Genomic DNA, 24700 nt, shown 5'->3' with positions numbered 1-24700 from the left:
TTGCTTGACATGATAACTGATAGATAAATTTGATAAGATAGAGAATAATGACAGTGATAGAAAAAATGATGAAAAAATCTTTTGGATGGAATTCTACGGAAGAGAGAGAGAGGGACTGAAAGAAAGAGAGACACTTGAATACTCGGAGGGTAAACACTGACCCTCACCAAATTAAATTTCAGTCAATGGTATTTTAGTATCACATGTGACTCACAGTTATTAAATACATCTTCATACCTAGCATGGCATTAGTATCAGCTTGGTCTGCTATGTCTACGTACTCCTTCCCTTTCTTATCCCAAATTTCCATTATTCTCCTTTGACATATTTTATGTGAATGTAGATATTTTCAGTGGGTTATTATACCCCATTGAGATATTAGCACCTTCTAGAGTACTTTATGATTTCATCTCCTTAGTATGTATTCCCATGGAAACAGAATATAGTATAACACAACTGAGAAGGGGCCCCATATGCCTTTCCTGTGTGTATCTTCAAGAACGACATTAACTAGGGGAATGAGGCTGGGGGTTTAGGGTTTATTGTGGATTTTCGTAGTGATTCCCTTTGCATCTCTCGAAGAGTTCTGTTTTTAATAAACTTTACTAGAAATGTAACATTACCAAAAAGTATAATCAAGTGCATTGTATATGTATGAATCATAATAAATGGGGATTAGATAATGTTTTTGCTTACATAAATGGGCTGTTTCACAGTTGATATTTATTTTTTAGTGGAAAAGTTTGTTTGGGTGAAGCAAGGGACTCTGGGTGAAAGACTTTAGAATGGAACTGACTTATATTCAAGTAAAATTTATGAATGCACATGAAGTCGACCGCAACATTCTCTCTATCAGCCTATGGTTAACTTCACCCCGTTCTGCACTGAAGTATGGGCTGTGTTGGTAAGCTCTCTGGGCTCTAAGGATAGCAATCATCGGAATCCTCATGAAGGTCTACCTTCATGTAGTTCTTAAATTTGGGGCCTTGAACACCTTATTTCGCTTAGTCTTGGTTTTATCATTTGTAACCTACAGCTGCTGAAAGTGGTGAGCCTAGCTCATTTGTCCCACAAAGACAGAGCATTTTTTTTTAATTTTTATTTTTTTCGGATGTACATCATATTTCAAATTCTGTATACATTACATCATGTTCACCACCCGAACACTAATTATAGCGCATCCCCTCACATGTGACCCTAATCACCCCTTTTGCCCTCCCCCCTCCCCGCTTCCCCAATGGTAACCACCAGTCCAATCTCCAATGCTATGTGTTTTTTTTTTTTTTTGTCATTTTTATCTTCTACTTATGAGTGAGATCATATGGTATTTGACTTTCTCCCTCTGACTTATTTCACTCAGCATAATACCCTCAAGGTCCATCCATGTTGTCACAAATGGCTGGATTTCGTCATTTCTTATGGCTGAGTAGTAGTCCATCGTGTATAAATACCACACCTTCTTTATCCATTCGTCCCTTGTTGGGCACCTAGGTTGCTTCCAAGTCTTGGCTATTGTGTATAATGCCGCAATGAACATAGGGGTGCCTTTGTGTTTTCAAGTTCTTTGGATAAATACCCAGCAGTGGAATAACTGGATCGTATGGTAGATCTATCCTTAATTTTCTGAGGATACTCCAAACTGCTTTCCATAGTTTCTGCACCAGTTTGCACTGCCACCCGCAGTGAACAAGGGTTCCCTTCTCTCCACACCCTCTCCAAGATTTGTTGTTTCCTGTCTTATCAATTATAGCCATTCTGACCAGAGTGAGGTGATACCTCATTGTAGTTTTGATTTGCATTTCGCTGATAGCTAATGATGTTGAGCATCTTTTCATATGCCTGTTGGCCATTTGTATATCTTCTTTGGAGAAATCTCTGTTCAGATCTTTTGCCCATTTTCTAATTGGATTGTTGGTTGTTTTGTTGTTGAGCTGTATGAGTTCTTTGTACATTTTGGATATTAACCCCTTATCTGATATGTGGTTTGCAAATATCTTCTCCCAATTGTTAGGTTGTTGTTTCGTTTTGTTGATGGTTTCCTTTGCTGTGCAGAAACTTTTTAGTTTGATGTAGTCCCATTTGTTCATTTTTTCTTTTGTTTCCCTTGGCCGGTCAGACATGGGACTTGAAAATATGCTGCTCAGACCAGTGTCATAGAGCATACTGCCTATGTTTTCTTCTAGAAGTCTCATGGTTTCGGGTCTTACATTCAAGTCTTTAATCCATTTTGAGTTGATTTTTGTGCATGGTGTAAGGGAATGGTCTACTTTCATTCTTTTGCACGTGGCTGTCCAGTTTTCCCAACACCATTTATTGAAGAGATTCTCCTTTCTCCATCGTATGCTCTTGGCTCCCTTGTCGAATATTAGCTGTCCATAAACATGTGGGTTTACTTCTGGGCTCTCAATTTTGTTCCATTGATCTGTGTGTCTGTTTTTGTGCCAGTACCATGCTGTTTTGGTTACTATGGCTTTGTAGTATAATTTGAAATCGGGGAGTGTGATACCTCTAGCTTTGTTCTTTTTTCTCAGGAATCCTTTGGCTATTCAGGGTCTTTTGTTGTTCCATATAAATTTTAGGATTCTTTGTTCTATTTCTGTAAAAAATGTTGTTGGAACTTTGATAGGGATTGTGTTGAATCTATAGATTGCTTTAGGAAGTATGGACATTTTAACAATGTTAATTCTTCCAACCCAAGAGCACGGAATATCTTTCCATTTCTTTGTGTCTTCTTTGATTTCTTTCAACAATGTTTTATAGTTTTCGGTGCACAGATCTTTCACCTCTTTCGTTAAGTTTATTCCTAGGTATTTTATTCTTTTTGCTGCAATTGTAAATGGGATTGTATTCTTAATTTCTCTTTCAGCTACTTCGTTGTTAGTGTATAGAAATGCAACGGATTTTTGTACATTGATTTTGTATCCCACAACTTGACTGTATTCCTTTATTATTTCTAAAAGTTTTTTAGTGGACTCCTTAGGGTTTTCTAGATGTAAAATCATGTCGTCTGCAAAGAGTGACGGTTTCACTTCTTCTTTTCCAATGTGGATCCCTTTTATTTCTTTTTCTTGCCTGATAGCTCTGGCTAGGACTTCCAATACTATGTTAAATAAGAGTGGTGACAGTGGGCATCCTTGTCTGGTTCCTGTTCTTAGAGGGATAGCTTTCAGTTTTTCTCCATTGAGAATGATATTTGCTGTGGGTTTGTCATATATGGCCTTTATTCTGTTGAAGTATTTTCCTTCTATACCCAATTTATTTAGAGTTTTTATCATAAATGGATGCTGTATCTTGTCAAATGCTTTCTCTGCATCTATTGAGATGATCATGTGATTTTTATTCTTCATTTTCTTAATGTGGTGTATCACGTTGATAGATTTGCAGATGTTGAACCATCCCTGCATCCCCGGAATGAAACCCATTTGATCATGATGTATGATCTTTTTAATGTGTTGTTGTATTCGATTTGCTAGTATTTTGTTGAGGATTTTTGCATCGATGTTCATCAGTGATGTTGGCCTGTAATTTTCTTTTTTTGTGTTGTCCTTGTCTGGTTTTGGTATCAGGATAATGTTTGCTTCGTAGAAGGAGTTAGGAAGCCTCCCCTCCTCTTCAATTTTTTGGAAGAGTTTGAGAAGGATAGGTATTAAGTCTTCTTTGAATGTTTGGTAGAATTCACCAGGGAATCCATCTGGTCCTGGACTTTTATTTTTTGGGAGGTTTTTAATTGCTGTTTCGATCTCCTTACTGGTGATCGGTCTATTGAAATTTACTACATCTTCTTGGTCCAGTTTTGGAAAGTTGTATGTTTCTAAGAATTTATCCATTTCTTCTAGATTATCCAATTTGTTGGAGTATAGCTTTTCATAGTATTCTCTTATTATCATTTGTATTTCTGAGGTGTCCGTTGTAATCTCTCCTCTTTCGTTTCTGATTTTATTTATTTGAGCCTTCTCTCTTTTTTTCTTGGTGAGTCTAGCTAAGGGTTTGTCAATTTTGTTTATCTTTTCAAAGAACCAGCTCTTGGTTTCATTAATTTTTTCTATTTTTTTTAAGTCTCTATTTCGTTTATTTCTGAGACAGAGCATTTTGAACACTCCTCTCCTCTAAGTGACAAAATGATCTTCAGTAATAATCATGAAATAAATGAATAATAATAGTGACAAAAAATACAGATGGTAAAATTTTTCTATGAATGTATATATAATCAGGCCAATAAAGAAATTACATTACAAAAAAGGAAAAAAATTAAAGAATTAATGCCTTTTAATTACCTTAATGTATTTTTTTAAAGAGAAAAAGCTTACACCTACATTTACATAATACATTGTAGTTTGTGTTTTTCTTTCTTGTGCAAATGTGTCAATGACTTTGCCAAAATTGGTCTTCTTTGCCTATTTATGTTAAATAGCCAGTATGGCTGAATTTGTCAATCTATATTCCCTCATAGTTGATAAAAGTTCTTTGCTTTTATTAATTTTAATTTAAAAAATTTCTTTCACAAGAATCAACAGATGCACAAATAGTCAAGAAAAATATCATACATCAAATAAGGTTGGCAGATTCATAAAAACCCTATTTCACAATAAATTCCAGAAACTGTGATACAGGTCATGTCTTTGTGTCTTTGGGATCAATTCTACCAGCTTTCAAATGTCTCTAAAATTAAAAAAAGAAAATATCCCACTAAAATAACTTCACCAGAAAATTTATCAAAAATGTCTTATGTTTTGGGGCTGGCCCCGTGGCCGAGTGGTTGAGTTCGCGTGCTCCGCTGCAGGCGGCCCAGTGTTTCGTTGGTTCGGGTCCTGGGCGTGGACATGGCACTGCTCATCAGACCACGCTGAGGCAGCATCTCACATGCCACAACTAGAAGGACCCACAACGAAGAATATACAACTATGTACCGGGGGGCTTGGGGGGGGAAAAGGAAAAAATAAAATCTTAAAAAAAAAAAAAAGTCTTATGTTTTATAAAATCTTCTGGGAAATCTCAGAGAAAATGGCTATATGATAAATAACATTGACATTATTAGATCAGTTGCTTTAGAACAAGTGTTCAGTTCCTCAGAAAATGATCAAGGCAGTCAAACATCCTTTTGTCCTTTTGATTTCTTCTAGCAACGTAAAACCAACATCTTTTATTGCTTCTTCTCCATTCTCTTCTTGAAATTTGAATCTTTTTCCTATGCAAAATATCCATTTCCTTACATCTTGTTGTTGCATAGTTAATGGCCTTTTCTGCAATTCCTATGCGCTGAACTTCAAGGATTAATTGTAAAGCACGGTGTTTTAAGGCACATTGATCAGGCTGATTCTGGCTGTTTGTAAATAGTGTTGTTGGTGTGTAATTAACCTCATCTAAAATTTCACACCAGAAAAATTCAAATTCAGAACCATATTTCATTTATGGGCAAAAACTTGCACTTACCAGCCAAGAAATTACACCTTGTACCCTCACTCTGTTTGAAATTTTGAATGAAAATTAATTCTCCAAGTGGTCACCCAGAATGTCAGAAATGAAATGACTCTAGTTCTGTTTTTCAGCTTTTTCAATTGCTATGCTGTAGATGTTTATCCAGAATCACTCATTTAAATATCAGGATAGGTAATACCACAAATGCCAGGGATGTGAACTGCGCTTGGTGCAAGCTGGAATGGTTCCAAATTGTCACAAACATAATCTCAATGTGAATCCCCGTAGCTGGGTCTGTGCCTCTTGGGGCCTGCCTTTATAACTGAGAGTTCTCTGAATTAACTTCTGTCTGGAATATAATATTTATTAAAGGATAAATAACAAGGAAGTGTTAATTTAAAGCTTGCATATATATTATTAAAACTCAATAATAACCACAACAGTTGTTTAGAATTTAGACTCACAAAAGATTTTTCTTGGGAAGAATGTTTTATCACAGACATTGTTTAGAATTCCTGGCTCATAGTGGGAATAAAGAGCAGACCAACTTTTCAGTCCATTTTCAATATTGTTTTAAAATCCTTGATGGACAATGTACCCCTCAATGCCTGCACCTGGGGTGGACAGCTCACACCATCCTACCCTTGGTACCACACTGGTTTGGGAAATCCACTAACAAGGCCTGTATATATGCTTCACACATTTACTGAGCACCTACACAATGTCAGCCCCTGACGTGGACCTTAGGAATACAAGATTGAAAGGCTTTGCAGTCCCTGCTTTTGAGAAATGTACTGGCCCATTAGTGAATGAATTATTTTTCAAAGTTTTAGCCATCATTGGAAATTTTTAAATATATCTTTAAAATAAGGGCAGCTGTGAGTAACTGTGTAAATGGCTTAAACTGTAACACCGTTTGCTGTTGGATTAGCATGCTCTCTAGTGGTGTGAGGATCCAGATTTGGTTGCCAGCTAAACCATGTCATCAAGGACTCTAATTTCTTTGGTCCTTTGACTCTACCATCCTCAGTCTGCATGCATTGTCTTCCCTTCCCAACAAGATGGCTGTTGCACCTCCAGGCATCGTGAAATCCCTAGTGCCTTCTCCCTATGTCTCATTGGCCAGAACTTGGTCACCTGCTCAACTCTGAGTAAATCACTGATGAAAGGGAATGGGATCGTCGCGACTGGTTCACACCAATCATGATGGATTATTTGGGCCTGTGCACATGGCCACGTGAATAAAATCAGAGTTTTTTGGTCAAGAAGAAGTAGGGTATGGCCGTTGAGTTAGGCAGTCAACAGGGTCTGTATACCTGAGCCAGGAGAACTGTATACAAACCCTGGGAGGGCATAATTTATCAGTTCACTGCCTCAGTTACTTCTTTATAAATCATCACTACACCTGACCCTACTTAGTCAACACAAATGCTTGAATGAGAGACTCACACTTTGGGTCAGAGAAGTTCTAAGTTCTATCTGATTTTTATAAACGGAGAGAAGTCTCTCTTCAGCCCTTAGTCTCCTTCAACTTTAAAATGAGGAGTTTAGGATTAGTTGAACTTCCAGGTTCCTTCTCATTCAGATACTGCATAAAATAGTTCACTGCAGCCCTGAGTTTAACAAGGATAGCAGCCTGTGCTTTCCTATGACCTTGTCATTGTCTAATGGCCTTATCGCAGGCCTCTTTTGACAGAGGCAACCAAGACATTTGCTCCAGCCGTTTAAGGACAAATTAAGAACCTTCCTGCTCTATGGTATGCCAGTTAGAGAAGCAAAAATATTGCTTGCCTCTGGATTATTTCAGTCTAGTTATTGTCAAAATAACATAAACATATGACAAATCTTCCCAACTATGTGAAATATCAGGCACTGGATGCAATTCAGGCAGCATAAGTCACTATGGCAGTTTAAGTACTTCAGCCCCCTGAGGCACTCCAGCCATGTAATATGTAATCAGGCCACGTAACACCCCTTGAAGAATGGACAAGACAAAGACCCCCATGGAACTGTGCCTGTTTTCTCGAGGAGAAAGTTTGCTACAGACCATATTCAAAGGGCATGTCAGGATACATCCTCTCAGGTGTCTAAGGACACTTCAAGGTCCTTGAGAGATGAGTTTCCCTCAGATGACATGAGTGATTCTTAGCATTGATTTGTTCTCCCTGGGTTTTCCCAAAACAATGTAGCAGAGGAAAAAAAAATAGTAGAATTGAATATTCCTGGTGTAAGTGCTTCTTTTCATTATTTATTGTCTGTGTGATGATAGGCAAGCTATTAAACCCTCTCCTAGACTCCTTTCTGCCATCTTTGAGACAGGGATGGTAAAGATGGTAGACAAGATCTCCAAAAATGAAGGCTTGACATCAAGAGACAAGGTGATGTAGTTGGGAGGCCCCCTATCTGTGTGGTCTTAGTGAAGTCCCTTCCTGTTTTTGGGTTTAAGGTTCCACATGTGTGCTGTGAGGGGCTGTACCCAGCTCCGGTAACCTGTCACTCAGTGCAGCAGTTATCATATAAATGATCACAAGAGAAGCCCACATATCAAAGAAGAAGAGAACCAGAGAGGGCTAGGGGCTGAGTTTCACTAAGCCAGGTTTAGAGACTCTTCAGGAGATAATAACAAGATCAATGACAAACTTGAGGACAACTACTGGACAGCTTCAAGACTATCAAGAGCACAGATCATCCCATCCTAACCTTTCAGCTTTTGAAGATTTCCCCTTAATCAGCACAAAATAGGTCCTGAAGTCAACCAGTGGTCTCACTATAGATAACTACATGGCAACAACTTTAGGAGTCATCTTATCTATCTTCACCATCCTATTCGCCACTTTTTCCATGGTGAAAATAGGAAAACCAAGGGATCTAGAGAGATAGGGGATGATTTCTGGCTCCTGCTCCAAAATGCTGAGGTTGAATTCTGCTTCATCCTGCTTCAACATGCAGCCGGTAGAGGCAAGAAGGAAGTCTCCCAAGAGGTGCTATCTTCTCTGGACACTCATGCCTTCATGCTGACTTCTTCCTCCACTACCTCCTCAGCTGTTCTCCCTGATTCCCTAGAGGGTACCAAAGAGTCTTGCTTCAAGTGGCAACCAAACCAATAGGGACAAAATTCTTGGTCCTCATCAGCTTTGGGCACTCCCAAATCACTTTTCATATGACACATCTGGAAAAGTATTTACTTCTTTATTGACCTGATGAATTCTATTCTCCCCACATTGGGTCTTATTATTCCTTCCTCGCTGAGTCTCTATTTTGTCATTCCTACTTTTATACATACCTCTGTTGTGGTCCATACTAATGATCTGTTTACTGGTCTTCACTTCAATATACTTTGAACTCTTTGATGGCAATACCTGAGTCTGATCATCCTTGTAGCGCAGTGTCTGGTACAGGACATGGCAAAAGGAGAAGGTGCTAGACTCGGTGCCTGATGAAAGGAAGTGTAATCTGTGAGTCTGATCCCACTTATTGATTGATGCTGAGCCAACTCCCTTGATGGCTGAAGAATTCTGCGCTGTACACAGGCTCCAGTTTTGGTACTCTGGTCTCGTTTGTGAGGAAGCACTTTCCCCATTAGACAGAAATCTCCATCTGGACCACATTCCATTGTCTCAAATGTCAATAAATAATTCAATAGGTGATAAGCTGACTTTTTGGACATGGGCTCAAACTGAGGAATCCGAAAGCAAATAGGAAATGAGATACTATTTCAAGCTGTAATGTCACCACCCCCCCCAGGCACACCCCCATATCCATCCAAACTCAAACCACACTGATGCAACCCATAGAGTGTCACTGAAAGAGGTCTCTCCTGATGGGGAAGGAAAAGCTGACTCTTAAGCAAAAGGAGATCAAGCAAGTATTATGGGATTGAGGAAAGGGACATGCCTTCTCACCCTTGTGCTTCTAGAGAATTCAAGTGATTCAGCCTTGAAAGCAGCACAAGAGGCTGGACTTGAGATCAGTTAATAAGTTAACTAAATCAATATTCACTACATACCCATTCTCTCTTAGTTTCTGAAAATTTAGAAGTGAAAAGGAGCTTATGGTACTGGGAGAGAGAGTTTGTTACAATAATACTGTGTGGTAAGTGCTGTAGTCAAGAGAGGCATGATGGGGGGACACCTAACACAGCCTGGGGAGTCAGGGAAGGAAGAGGTAAGATGTGGGCTGAATTTTGAGAAATGAATAAACGCTAATCAGTTGAAGTAGATAAAGTAGGGTAGAAATGTTCCATGCAGGAAGGCAGCCTGGACAAATGCACAAAGACTAGAAAGTCTAAGAAATTGGGGGAGTAGTAAATCATTTCATATGGAAGAGAGAGACAGACAGACAGAGAGACAGAAAGAATAAATGGTAGGTGAGGAGACCAACCATGGAAGAAGACAAGGAGGGAAAGTTAGGCAGAAGCCAAATGATAAAATGCCTTGGCAGGCATGATAAGAAACTTTCAGTCCTTCCAGGAGGCACCAAGAAGCCACAGGGAGATTCTTTGGGTTTGACATCATTTATCTGGACGGCAGACACAGAGGCATGTTCATTAACATTGCTGTTCCTCCAGGGTAGTTCAGAGAAGGAAAGGGGCAGATGGGCCCTTAGCATCTGAGGACCAGTGTTATAATTTCTAATGGAATATAGTCAAAGCCTTGTTAATAGGAGAACTATCCAAGGCCCATGTTGACTAGACAAAGTGGTTTACAGAAGGAACTCAATCCTCCCAGTTCCATATTGTGTTTGATATCAGAAATTAGGAGAAACGCAGCCAAAGACTGGAATGAAAGCATCCCTCACATCCAACCACCATCCTCTATCCATCAGGAGATCCAGCAGAAACTGAGCTGCCGAAGGGAGAATTGTAGAGTTTGAAAGACATAAGAAGGAACCATAGGGGTTGGAACAACTTCATTACATTCTAAGAAAGGCGGGTAGGAAGAAGCAGCAGATAGAGAAGGTCGTGAAGGGGAGAATGGACGTCAGAAAGAAGGGGAGAGATAAAGACAAGAGAGAACCTCTGTGGAACATCCTGCCCACACAGCAGGGACTTGCTGCTTATGGGGTATAGGAAGTGAATTTAAGTGACTCAAAAGCACAGCTTTTGGCTGTTTATTAGAACCCTTTAATAAATGGCTGGTCAAACTTCTCTCAGAATATACCGTGTAATTATTCCATGGAAAGAGGTGATGGACTTTATTTAGAGTGATAAGGGGAACCCAGTGGTTCCTGACAGTTAAAGGTCTATACCCCATATGGAGTACAAAACAGTTAAGAATATTAATCAATAGAAAATACCAGTTGGAGAGCTAGAAGGCTTCTTCTACTTATTTTTCCCTCTTTTGATCATATCTAGAGATATTTCTTGTGGGGTGAAAAAGGATGAGATTAGAGGTGGGAGTCTGCCACAGGGATTCATTACCATTTATGGGGAAGGCTCTATGGGCCAGGGGCTGAGCTAAGTGCTTTATGCACATGATCTCATTTACTGCCTACAATGATTCTGTGTTATCAATACTATCCATCTTTATCCTTATTTTAGGGATGAGGATAAAGAGACTTGTAAATGTTAAGAGTTTGTAGGGTAACTTAGATATCCTGAAGATCCTTATGCTACAAAATCTATAAAACTTCTGGGTGAAATATAAAAGAAGGAAGAGGAGGAGGAGAAACATTCCTTTAAACTGGTGAATTAGTGTGAAACTGCAGGCCCTGCCCCATTGATGTGTAGGAAAACCAATTTAGTAGGTTGTGACTGGCTTTTTTAAATGGAATGGAATGGAATGAGATGAGATAGGATAGGACAGAATAGAATAGAGTAGAAAAGAAAATGTCAGAGTGTACTGTGGGTAGTAAGAGTAAGTATTGTTCCATGAATTATAAATTTTTGTGTGTACTGGGTTGCAATGTAAAATGTCTATCTTTATATGAGTCACTCTCCAAATTTGAAACCCACTATTTAAATGCATAAGTGAGCATGTTAGAAAATTAGAGAAATCTTTAGAAGCCAAAACAGAGCAGGGTCCCCCACTCTAGAGGTATAACATGGATCTACTGACCAAAGAACTGGCTAAAAGGTTATGGTCTTTTTAGACTGAAATTTTAAGTCTATTAGTAATTTTCAGCATGGTTGCAAAATGTTGAAGAGAATGTAGAAAGTGTATGTAAACTAGACTTTCTATAGGAGGTAAATGGTTGCTGGTGGGTGTTGGAACATTTTTTTAAAATCAAGATATTCTTTAAAGTTATTTTCCTTATTAAAATACACCCTAAATGCGCATACATTTAGGGCATTGGGATACAATAACTAATGAATTATACAGGAAGATTTCATTTCAAAGACATTTTTACGAAAACATGTCATCAGAGTGATTCTTGCAAACTGATGAACAGAAAAACTCAAGTGTTATATTCTCCTCTTGAGACAACTCCCAAAGAGCAGCATTTCTCGATCCCCACGTCCGTAGAAGGTACAGCTCTCATTTCTGTGATTCCATCTAACATCTCGAAACGACACACTAAGGGAATATGCTTAGTATTTGGCAGGCAGGCTGAGCATGTCAGGGAGGAAATCGATTACCATTTCAGGACTTCCATGCAGCCGCTGTCCAAACCACAGTGAGCACGATAGACCATAAGTTAAACTGACCTCCTGCTGATATGCCTGGGACACCATCAGAATCTATTTCCAAATATCACCGAAGGGACTATGTGGAATCCTCTGACTTCTGGAGCATCAGATTGAATGAGGAACCTGCTTTTTATTATGATTGGGAATAAAAAAAAATAATGTTTAACTATTCCATGACTTTAATGGAACACAGATTTGGTTTGTCTTGGAAATGACTGTTCGACATTATAATTACAATTTGCTTGTAGCATCGGTTCAGGCACGCTGTGGAGTTGGCTTCCAAACCACGGAGGCAAAGAAGAGCGAGGACACAAGCATTAAGATACATGTGTGCGTACACATACACATACACATCACCCGTTGGTTCATTTGCAATTCATGACACTTTGGAACAGGGAGGATTTTTTTCAAAAAGCAACATCCGTTCCCTGACAAACTCATAAATCATTTTATTTCCCTGCTATAAAGCAACAATCATTTTTAAAACCAGGGCGATCTTTGAGTCTCTGTTCATTTGGCAAATGCATCTCATGCTGAAATAAACCTGCTGTCAGGTTTGACAAGAAGTCCACATTCCCTGAACGTGTGTGCTTCGCAGTGTTCATCCAGAGACACGCCATTTTGGATAATACCCTCATTGAGCTTCTCTTACCAGAGTGCTGCCCTATGTTCTCCCTTGGGGCCCTGCCACTGTAACCCTGCCGCTACTTTTGAGGGCTTTAAAGTTGTACCAAGGCGTGTGATAGTAGAGTCTGGAAAGAATCCAATGGGGCAGGAGAAATGAAGCAGATCCCAGCTGATAAGATTCTGCAAAGCACCATGTGTTAATTCTGGGGCTTTCACTGTTTTCTCTTAGAAACTATAATCCTAGGCTGGGTGAATATTAGAGGAGGGATGGGACTATTGACTGTAAATTATTCAGTGTCCCGTGTTTCATCATCTGAGCCCTCATATTTGCTATTCTCTCTCTCTGAAATATGCATTCTCTGAGTCTTTGCATGGCCAACTTGTTCTCAACCTTTAGGTCTCAGCTCATTTAATTTTCATAGCTATTCATTGAGTTCAGTGTTATTATTACCTCTTAAAAGATTAAAAACTGGGGCTCAAAGAGTCTAGGTAGTTTGTTAACTGGCTAATAACTAGTAGAGACAGGATTCCAACCCCATGGTCCTGCATTCAGAGCCCATATTCTAAAGATCACATGCTGCTTCGTTCTCTGCTCTAAAAAGGAGCTCAGACTGGTGTGGAAGAAAAGTTAGTTCTTACTAACTAGTTCCAGAATGGAGGTGCTCATATGATGTTGCAGGATCCCGGGGGTTCAATGAAGGATACCTGAAGGAAGCAAACCTGAAGTTGAGTGTGAAAGAAGTGCCAGAAGAGGAAAAGATATTCTATGTAAAGGACCATGAGGCAAAATGGCATATGATTGTGAAATAGCAAGAACTGTAGAGTAAGCTATCGAAAGGAGCTTAGTATTGCTGGAGCGTTATCGTAATGAGGAGAGCAGTAGATGCTAAAGCTGGAGAATCTAGTAGGCATACACATGAGGTGTAAGATACCAAGTTACATTGCCTCTGACCTTGGAGTAATGTAGAGTGATTGTAGGCAGCTGGGTGATGCAGTCAGACTTGCCTTTTAAGAATATCACCATGACTGCCATGTGGAGAATGGATGGGAGCAAGGTAAGCCTAGAGGAAAGAAGAACTTTAGGAAAATATAGGTCAGGTAAAAGATGCTGTGAGCCTGAAGCAAGACAGTGATAGTAGACCAGGAGAGGATGGGGCTGATTCATGAAGATTTAGAAGATCAGATCAGCAGGCCTTGTGTTTGGGAGGTGGGGACGATGAAAGACGAGTTTAGGTATATTCCTAAGTTTTGGCTCATGTTTGCAGGGTGGATGATGGCACCATTCTTGGAGATAAGGAACTAGGTTTAGTGAAGAAGAGAATAAGCTACCTTGGTTTAGCACCCAATGGGACATGGATGGGTGTCATATCCTTGCACAGGAAGTGCTAGAGAGTTGACAGAACGGGAATGGTGATTTGGAATTCATAAGCACATAAGAGGTTCTTAAAACCATTGCATCAAGGAAAGAGTATAAAGAGAATAACAGAGTTCTTAGACAGACTCACGTGGCACAACAGTGTTTACCAGGCTGCCAGAGCAAGAGAAAATCACAGAAGAGACTTGAACTCTGAACGAGGCGGGGCCCAGGGGCCCTCGGTCACTGCCGTAGCCTGTGGCTGCCCTATCGTCTATGAAATATGGATCAGCTTCTCTTTGGGGATGAAAAACAGTAGTCACGAGGACTGTGAAAGTTATTGTAAACCCATCATTCGTCTGAGTGTGCTGAGGCTGGGTAGTCCAACAATGGAAAACATAAAAGTATTCTGAAAAGTTAAAGTTGCTCTTGAAGGAGTGGGCATTTTTAATATATTTTCCTGAGCAAAATCCACAGAATTGGAGTTTAATTTAAATGACATGAACATTTCGAATGCATTAACTATTATTATTATTTTTATAAGTCTAGCTCTATGCTGCTATGGCAGTAACTTTCATGAACTTCTGGCCCTTAATTGTGACAGTATACACAATATGAAGTGGAAAATGGAGTAGGGAGGAAAAAATATTTTTTTTCTACCATTAACCATTCAAAGGTTTGGTTTTGTAATTATTTTCTAATTAGACTTCATCTATGGCTAACCGTTCCCATTCATATTGAGACTTAACAAACCTTTAATGAGTGCCTGCCATCTGCCTGCAGCTATGCTGGGCACTTTGATGTGCACTGTTACCTCCGAACTCACAACAGGGCCAGAGTGAGGTCAGCATAATTTTGTCCACTTTACGGATAACGAAACTGAGGCTCTAAGAGGTGATGTGATTTGTTTAAGTTTACTCAGCCAGTTACAGGAGGCCGAGGATTCGAACACATATGCGCACACGCATATACACACACACTTTAAATTCTAAGTCTAGTGGTCTTTTTCCTTTTATGATGTTTGCTGTTTCTAATTCTAAACTGTGGTTCACATCTTGCTGACTTTTCTAACTGGATAAATCTTTTCTCTTCTTTCTTTAACTCCTGAGCACCCCAATCCCACTGAACAAATGCATAAAAAAAGGAGGAATAAGTGAACTTGTGACCTTTATAAAATAACCATTCCTAGGTCATCTGTGCAAATTGTTTGGTCTACATATTTGTTTGTTTGGTCTAAGGGAAATCAATGGGTAGTATGTAAAATTCAGCATCAATGTTTTTCTCATCACCTTCCTTGAGGCTAGAGAGTTACAGAGATTTACATAAATTCATAGGGCTAATTTGGTGTCAGATTAATGACATGCACTATATCTTTAAGTATGTCCAGGTTATCTTTTAGGTTTATAAACAAACTGACTAGTCACAAGCATGCCTTCAGTGAGACAGTCATTTATGGCTGCAGAAATGAGTCTTGGCTAACACTGTCCTATGTGGCCTCAGTGTCTAAGTAAACCTCCATGCTTACCTCAGCAAAATATCCATAATTGCCATCCACTTTTTTGTCTTCTTTATTTAATTTTCATAGGAAGCTAAGGGGACACTGAGTCTGTATAGAGGAGGGAAATTCTTGTGTTTTTCAATCAGATTTGCCAGGATGTAAGAGAAGACAATAGGCAAAAAACAGAAGTGAAATTGCTGCATGTTTCCAAAACATTGACAAATTCTATACACCGAAATTTTTGGTGAATACAATGATTTTTAGAAAATCAAACTGATTGTTTAGTGAGGGGAAAAGCCACCATGTTTGTTCAGTTTCTTCGTTAGTTCAGAAAATGCTGATTAAGTATCTACCCTAAGCCAGGCCCTCTGATAGACATTGAGAGTGTCGACACAAATAATCCATAATCAAGCTACAAATCAAAATTGGGGTGAGCTTATTAAGAACCAAGTCTGAGGACTATAGCCCAGGGCCTTCCTTCTCCACGGAAGGAAGGGCACCAAAGAAATAGGGAGTACAGAGTTGTTACATACTGTCTTAGAACAAAGAGCATACATCACATATGATAAGAACATCTCTTTTACTACTATCACAAGATGCTTAGCTGGCAGAGCAGGCCAGTAGTCAGCAGGTCAGTGGTCAGAAGGTGAACATAGCAGGTCCGTAATTAATCCTTAGTTTTCAGGAAGAGATGCTTATCCTTAAAGAAATGCCGATGTGGGGGGGAATTACATCCCTATCTTTATGGGCAGCATTCTTGTCTTTGGGACATGGTAAATGTTTAAAGCAGATGTACAATGCATGCTCAATAGGCCACATCAGCACTTTTGGAAAAACAAGGTCAGGCCAAATAAGTTTTAAACCAAATGGCTTCCTCATGTACTCCAATATATTCTATGGCTTTTCTTTTATTTATCAAGGGCATGAAAATAAACAAGATAGATATGGATTCTGCTGTTACTTTCTCAGATATGAAGTTGACTATTGTGAGTGCCTACTATGTACTGTGCATATTTTCCATAGAGAGAGGATAAGGGCCGTAGGTATTAACAGTAGACCAGATGTCTGATGATTAATCCCTCAGAAGAATCCTTGAATAGGAAATCAGGGACATAACTTAGATGGAGACTTTCTCTGTTTGAATTGTTCTTTTAGGGCATAAGTATTGGTAGAGAAGCCCTACTATAAGATCTGATAACTAGAGAAGGAAATAGAGATTGAGATGGAGAACCAAAGTATGGGTGTTTAGATTTACCTGATGCTTTCAAGGAGTGGAGAGGAACTGCAAAATGTGATGAGGGTTACAGAAAAGGCCTTGATCCAGAAATTCTTCTTCACTCAGCTGTGGAGAGGTCCTTGGAATGCCGTCATTACTAGTAAAAATAATACTAACTAGAAAAATAATGTAAAAATGGCTAGAAACTATTGAGTGTCGATTATATGCCAGGTCCTGTCCCGGTTATTGTACAAACACGATCTCATTCAGTCCTTAGACTACTCCTGTGAAGTGTGCATTATTATTACTGCACCCATGAGAAACAGGATCAGAGATGTGAAGTGACTGGACCCACGTCACATAAATACTGTGCGCCCCAAATTTGTGCTTCCCAGGATGCTGGCCTGTAAAGCCTATGCTGTAGCTACTTTACTTTTCAGGCTCCCCGCCATCATATATGGCCTGGCATTAGTAAGACATTCTTCTCTGATAACCTTTCATTGTTTTCACCTCTTTCATATTTCAACTGACAGATAAGCCAAAGACATTATGTACATTATCTCGTTTAAGCCGCTCATCATCCCTATTTTATTCACGTAGATAATGAGTTTCAGAGAGTTTTAGTACTTTGCCTAAGGTCTTGCGGCTTTTAAGGAGTCGGTTAGCGCTGAGGAAGGAACTTGTGCTGTGAAGTTGGGAAGCTACCTTTAAACCTCATCTCTGTTTCTTACCACCTGTACTACTTATCTATTGCTACATAACAAATTACCCCAAAACGTGGCAACTTAAAATAACACACATCTATTAGCTCATAGTTTCTGGGAGTCAGTAATCCAGGCGGGGTTTAGCTGGGTCTTCTGGTTCAGGATCTCTCATAAGACTATAGGTAAGATGTTGGCCGGAGCCAAAGTCATCTCAAGATTCAACTGAGATGAGATCCATTTCCAAGCTCACTCAGTAGTTGTTAGCAGGATTTAGTTCCTTTTGGGGTGTTGGCCTGAGGATACGGCTGTTGGCCAGTGGCTGACTTCGGTTCCTTGCCACATGGTTCTCTCTATAGGACAGCTCACATCATGGCAGCTGGCCCATCAAAGTGAGCAAGTGGAAGAGAGAGCACAAGATGGAGGCCAGTCTTTTATAATCTAATCTTGCAAGTGACAGCCTATCTCATTTGCTCTAGTCTGTGCATTAGTAACAGGTTGCTAGGTCCAGCCCACACATAAGGGGAGGAGATTACACAAGGATGGGAATACCAGGAAGCAAGAGTCCTTGGGAGTCATTTCAGAGGCTCCCTACCACACCTGTCTGAGTTCGCCAAGTTTCCTTAGCCTCTTTTAGTCTTGGTTTCCCTGTGTTTAAAGTAAGAATAATATCCACATTGCACTGCTGATGTGGGAATTAAACAAAATAGAATATATAAAGCCCCTGGCCCATAATAGTTGCTCAGTAAATTATAGCTACCATTGTTATTGTAAGTAGGAAAGCCAGAATTTGAACCCAGGTGTGTGACTCTAATCCATGCTGTGTCCACATCACCTCCTACACAGCATTACTTTTGGTCTGAGGTAATCCATTCTGAGATGGGGCCTCATTTTCTAAGATAATTTGCTTACAATATTCCAAGAAGTGTCATCTATCCTAGTGTCATGTGAAAAGGGAGAGGCAAGGTGGATTTTGTTTTTCCTTCACAGCTATAAAATATAAGGAGCCTTCATAGGAGAGGTTTTCTTTGTTCGAGTCTTTAGCTAGTCTCATAAGACATTTTAATGTTAATAGGCTCCCAGAGGGATAATATAATTGATACAATACTCTTCCAGAGCTGTTCTAAACTTTGCAGTCACTTGAGTATAGTAACATATCTTCCCAATGTCAGATAATGCAGAGCAGTTACTGGACTCCGACTTACTTGACTCTGGGATGGTTTCTTTGAAGAAGGAACTTAATGGGGAGGCTGACTTTGGAGCCATGGGAGCAAGTCTGATGAATGTGCTGGAAGTGCTTCAGTGGCCTTTAAAATGCCTGAATGTCACTGGGGGAAATAAAAATGCTAAGAAGAATTAATGTGATAAGCAATGCTGTTGTTGAGCCATCTCAGAATCATGGACTTCAGATTTTAGCAAAACTGAACAGTGTGGTGGAAAGACCACGGGCTTTGGAGTCAGCTCGACAAAGCTGGGTTTGAGTCCAAGTTCTGCCTCTTTCTTGCTGGGGGGGACCTTGAGCAAATAGTTTAACTTCTTTAAAACTCTCAACTACTTACTCTATAGAATTGGGTAATAAACTAAACCACAAGGTTGCATGGGTGTCAAGGATCACACCAAAGATGCCTATTAAATTTAGACCTCATATTCCTCTTAAAGCTTGCTTTTGATTCAGTATATATTTAACAAAGGACTCTCCAAAGGGCGGGAGGGGATTCCCTGATTTGTAGCATTTGCCTATTTCCGTCGTGTAAAAACTTCCACCATGCTGATTTCTAGCTACCAACCTGGTCACTGAACATGGAGTTCGGAAGAGATATGCGCAATCAGCTCTTGGGAGTTTCTGTGTCCTTCTGTCTATGTCTAGCTTTCTCTCTCTTTTATGCTGATTTGTGCCTTTTGTCAGGCCTATGTCTCATTTTTGCAAAATTGAAAAAAAAAAGGTGGCTCTCTTCTCCTCCACACCCCACCCCCAGCCACTGAGTGGACCATACTGCACCTCAATGATAAGGCTTGGTTAGCAGGTGGCACCTCTGTGCAAAGGAAAAAGCCTCTTCCCCCTTCATCTGGATGGATATGGCCCTAAGTCAAGGCGTATGGCTTGGCAAGATGAACAGGGACTGGATTTCGGTGTGCCCTCATGCTCTTGGCTGAGTACCCTTGTGTAGGATACAATCTCTTAACTCTATCTGATGGCCTTGCCTTTTGTGGTTCCCCTTTGCGATGTGCAACCCCTCCCTTTCCCTCCTGACAAAGTCTCTGCTCCTAAACAGGCTACACCTCCCAAGATAAGCAAATGAACTTTCAGCCCCCATTTTTGCTGCTTCCCTGAACAAGGAAGAAGGTAAATCTCTCATGGTTTGCTCTCCATACTTGGTTTTATGCAGAAATATGTGTGTAGATGTGAACAAGTGTCAGACTTGTAAGGTTGGAGAGGAGAAGCCAAAAAAGATGTGTGAAATTTTCCTGATGATGAAAACATTTGCCTGAGAGTCAGCTGTTGGCTTAATCACTGAGATTCCTTCTAGTTTGCAGAAAGTGCTCACATCTGTACCATGTGGGATGGATTACAAACCACTTTTGGAAATGTCATCTCATTTGGAACACACTTTGTAAGGTCGGGAGTATAATTATCCTAAATAGCAGATGAGGAAACTAAGGCTCAGAGAAGTTGATGTCACAGAATGCTGAAACCGGGCCTCAAAGCAGGGTCTTCTGGTTACAGGCTTCTGGCTTTTTTGACTGCATTATCTCTGTTCCCTGTTATTAACTCTTCCTTCTAGGCAGCCTTTCTTTTCTTTCTTTCTTTCTTTTTTTTTTTGAGAAAGATTAGCCCTGAGCTAATCTGCTGCCAATCTTTCTCTTTTTGCTGAGGAAGACGGGCCCTGAGCTAACATTCGTGCCCATCTTCCTCTACTTTATATGTGGGTCACCTGCCACAGCATGGCTTGCTGAGCAGTGCCATGTCTGCACCTGGGATCCGAACTGGTGAACCCCGGGCCACTGAAGCGGAACGTGTGCACTTAACTGCTGCGCCACCGGGCTGGCCCCTAGGCAGTCTTTCATGACTGGGGTTTCCCATCTGAACTGCAGAATATAGAAAATGATTTTCAACTGAAATGATATCTCAATTCTGTCAAGGATGCATCCTAGTGCATTCTAGGTGCAGTGGGAGAAGTTCATTCACTACATACAATGGATGCCTTTAGGCAATAAGGCTTAATTCTCTTGCCCAGAAAAGCTGTATAATCCATGACTGGATGCTTCACTGCCCCATATCTCCAACAAAACCTGGGATGACCTATTCAGGGTGGTGCTCAGACATTTTCCTCCCAGTTCCACTGCTCCATTTCAGTTCTTGCTAGCCAACATCCAACTCTCTTCTAGGACAAACGAGATGAGATTTGCGCTCTTAGAAAATGTCCTGGGTTGTACACGCTAAACTGGTGATCTGGGTTTCTGTGTTATCTCAAGCAAATCTCCACATCTCTAGGCCTCAAGTTCTTCATCTGTCTAATAACTATCTATAAGGCACAGTGAACACTCAGGAACAACACCAACATAAAACAAGGCATGCTGGCATTTTAGGGACTAGGCACGGTCCTATCCTAGTAAAGAAACTGGCATGTAAGCAATTTATGAGAACTCTAATAGAAGAGGGAACCCAGAGAGCAGGCCTGTGGAAGGGGATGGGTGCGAGGATTTGGTGAGACTTAACAAAGAGAGAGATTTTTGAACTAAGTGCTAAAGGAGAAGCAGGGGTTTACCAGGGAAGGATCAGAGATTGAGAGCGGAGGATGGCTCAGTGGACCCAATGAATAAACCGCATGCCATACCCCAGGGTGAATGCCATGGCAAAGCAGTAAAAGAGGCCGGAGGTGTTTGCTAAATAAAATGACTTGAATGCAATTTTGAGGAGTTTGGACTTTATCTTGCATACTAGTGGCTCTCTAGAAGGTAAGAGAAAGAGCAAGTAGAAAGTTTATCCTGCTAGAGGGGACATATCAGACTCATTGAGATACGGTGTTTTTTGTTCATATGTTTGCCAAGTTTCTGTAGTTAAATATATTAGTCCTTTCCAGAATAATTTGTGCTTTTGGTGTTATGCTTTAAAAGGCCTAATTGCTGCCTCTCTTCCCTAGTTGTATGACTATTTGCCTACATTTTTTTTCTGGTACTTCATTATTTTCATTTTTTAAATGTTTAAATATGTAATCCATCTGGAATTTATTTGCCATATGGTGTTGGATAAGACTAATTTTTCCCTAAATTGTAAATCAATTATTAAAGCTCAATTTGTTGAATACTACATCTTTTCCTCACTTGTATTCTATACTAAATAATTATATGCTTTCTGGTCAGTTTCTAGCCTATTATTCTTTTCAGTCAAATAGTCATCTAGTAGGTATTAATACTAGCTTCTTTTAATTGCTCTTTTTTTTTCCAGGTATGTTTAGGGTCAATGAAAGTTCCTTTTTGCTATTTTTTAACTTTTAATATATTTTTGGCTCGATAAATTTTAGAATAAATGTGTCAAGTTATAGTAAAATATTGCAATTGGAAGTTATTAGATTCTTCTATTAATTTGGGAAGGATTGACATCTTTTCAGTACTGAGTTTTCCTATCCAAAAGCAAGAGATCTCTCCATTTAACCCAGCGTTGTTTTATTATTCTCACTAAAGTGTTATTGTTTAAGTGCTGCACAACTATTGTCATGATGATTTCTAGGTATCTTATTTCTTGTAATGTTAATTGGATTATTTCTCATTATGCATTACACATATGCATATGTAATATGTATACATGCATATTCTATATGAATATACCTAATATTGATATAATATGCATATATACATGTGCTGTAGATGTGTGTATGTATATGGTTATATTCAAGAAAGTTATTAGTTTCTTTAGTTTAAACTCAGATCTTTTTGTTCTTTCTAAAAGTTGTCAGTTGATTTGAGGGAAGGGTTTTGGGTATACAATAAGAATGACTTTTGAGGCTGGCCTGGTGGTGTAGTGGTTACGTTTGTGTGCTCCACGTCAGCAGCCTGGGGTTTGTAGGTTCAGATCCTGGGCTCAGACCTACACACCATTCATCAAGCCATGCTGTGACAGCACCCCACGTATAAAATAGAGGAAGATGGGCACAGATGTTAGCTCAGGGACAATCTTCCTCACTGAAAAAAAGAAAGAATTTTCTTTCCTATTCAAGATTTAAAGGTCACAAATCTTTAGCTTGTCATATTTCTTTCATTGGCTAGGTCTTTTGCAATAAGATTGAACTGCAGGTAAGTAACAACTGAGATATTACTTCATTCTATGAAACTGACTGCTGTGGCCTGAACGGTATTCCCCCAAATTCACATGCTGAAGCCCTCCCCCCCGATGTGATGGTATTTGGAGGTGAAGCCTATGGGAGACAATCAGGTTAGGATGAAGTCATGAGGGTGGGGCCTTCATGATGCGATTACTGCCCTTATAAGAAGAGACACCAGAGAGCTTGCTTGCTCACTCTCACTCTCTCCCCTACCGTGGGAGAGCAAAGCAAGCAAGTGGCTGTCTACAAGCCAAGAAGAGAGCTCTCACAAGAAAACGATCATGCTGACACCTTGATCTTAGATGTGTAGTCTCCAGGACTGCAAGAAAACAAATTTCTGTTCTTTAAGCCATCCAGTCTATGGCATTTTGTTATGACAGCCTAAGCTCAATAAGATACTGTCAAAAATTAGAAACTGGATCATACCAAGTGTGGCAGAAACATTGGGATTCAGGGTATCTTGTGCACTGATGATGGGAATGTAGATTGGCAGCCTGACTAGACAGCAATCTGGCACTACTCAGTCAAATGATGTATTTTGACTCAGGAATTCATCCTCTTAATACATATCCCAAAACAGTAACACATGTAGGAGGATGGTTGTTGCTTCATTAGTTGTAGTGGCATCAAGTTGGAGGCAACCAGGGACTGTATCACTGGGGGAGAAAATAGGTAAGTGATGATGAATGCACATTATGGAGTGCTATGCAACACTCAGAAGCAATGATTTAGGTGTTCTTATAGCAGAGTAAAGATCTTAAGACATAGTTCTGAGTTAAAAATATGAAACATTTACATAAACTGAAATTATGACATTAAAGGACAATTAACATTTTACAAGAACTAATAGGATCAAAATATATACATTAAATGCATTGGAAATGTGTACTTCTGCCCATGATAGAATAATAGGGAGTTGATTTACCTTTGTGCCTTAAATACCTAGAAAATCAAACAAATGATTTTCAAATACATGAAAGAATGATTTTTAGACATCGGCCAGCAGGCAGCCTTGAACAGTGATTCCTGAAAGAAGGATAACAAAGGAGGTGAGTCCCAGAATATTGCCAGGAGGGTATTGAGGCTACAGCTTAGGGAGGGAGATCCCAATCAGAGCCCACTGGTCTCTTTGAGTTCAAGAGACAGAGTTCAGAATTTAGGGAGGCCAAGAAAACTAGAATTTGCAGGACAGAAATTCCACGAGGAAAATGCTGCGTGCAGAGAGAACTCCGGAGATCTATGAAGGGTTTCCTCTGAGTCTTCAGCCAAGTATTCATGTGTTCATGTATGTGAGAAACTGTCTGGGGCTGGGAAGAGTCACCAGAGTGGAAGAGATGGAGCAATCCAAGACCACATAGGGCTGGAAATAGTTCCTGTTCTCACCTGCTACAAGAGGAGGAACTCCTAATGTATAAGGCACTGAGTAAAGTCCTCGGAAGGATATTGTCTTAGTATTGGGGCCAAATGAGCCCTAGACTTAAAGCTACTCTCGACTTATCCGGACAAAGTTTAAAAGCTAGTCTTGACGGGATCAAACTGATCAGCAGTAACTTAACTGCATCCCAGAACAATGCCCAGCAATATTGAGGCAAATACAACAAAATCCAGTACCTGAAATTATAAAATTCAAAATGTCAGTCCTCCAATTAAAAATTACCAGTCATGCAAATAAGTAGGAAAATACAACCCGTAACTCAGAGAAAAATCAATCAGTAGAAGCAGACAGAGAAACGACAGAGATGATGGGTAAGAATGTTAAAAGAGCTACCATAAATATGCTCTGTATAATCCAGAAATATGTACAACAACTTGTATTAACCTAAAAAGCATTATATGAAGTGAAGGAAGACAGACATAAAATGCGACATAGTGTATGAGCCCACTTATACGAAATTCTAGAAAAGATAAAACTGCAGTGAGAGAATGCAGAATGGTAGCTT

Source organism: Equus caballus, chromosome 25 (assembly GCF_041296265.1).
Source record: "Equus caballus isolate H_3958 breed thoroughbred chromosome 25, TB-T2T, whole genome shotgun sequence".
Classification (NCBI taxonomy): domain Eukaryota; kingdom Metazoa; phylum Chordata; class Mammalia; order Perissodactyla; family Equidae; genus Equus; species Equus caballus.
Note: the sequence above shows the minus strand (reverse complement) of the source record.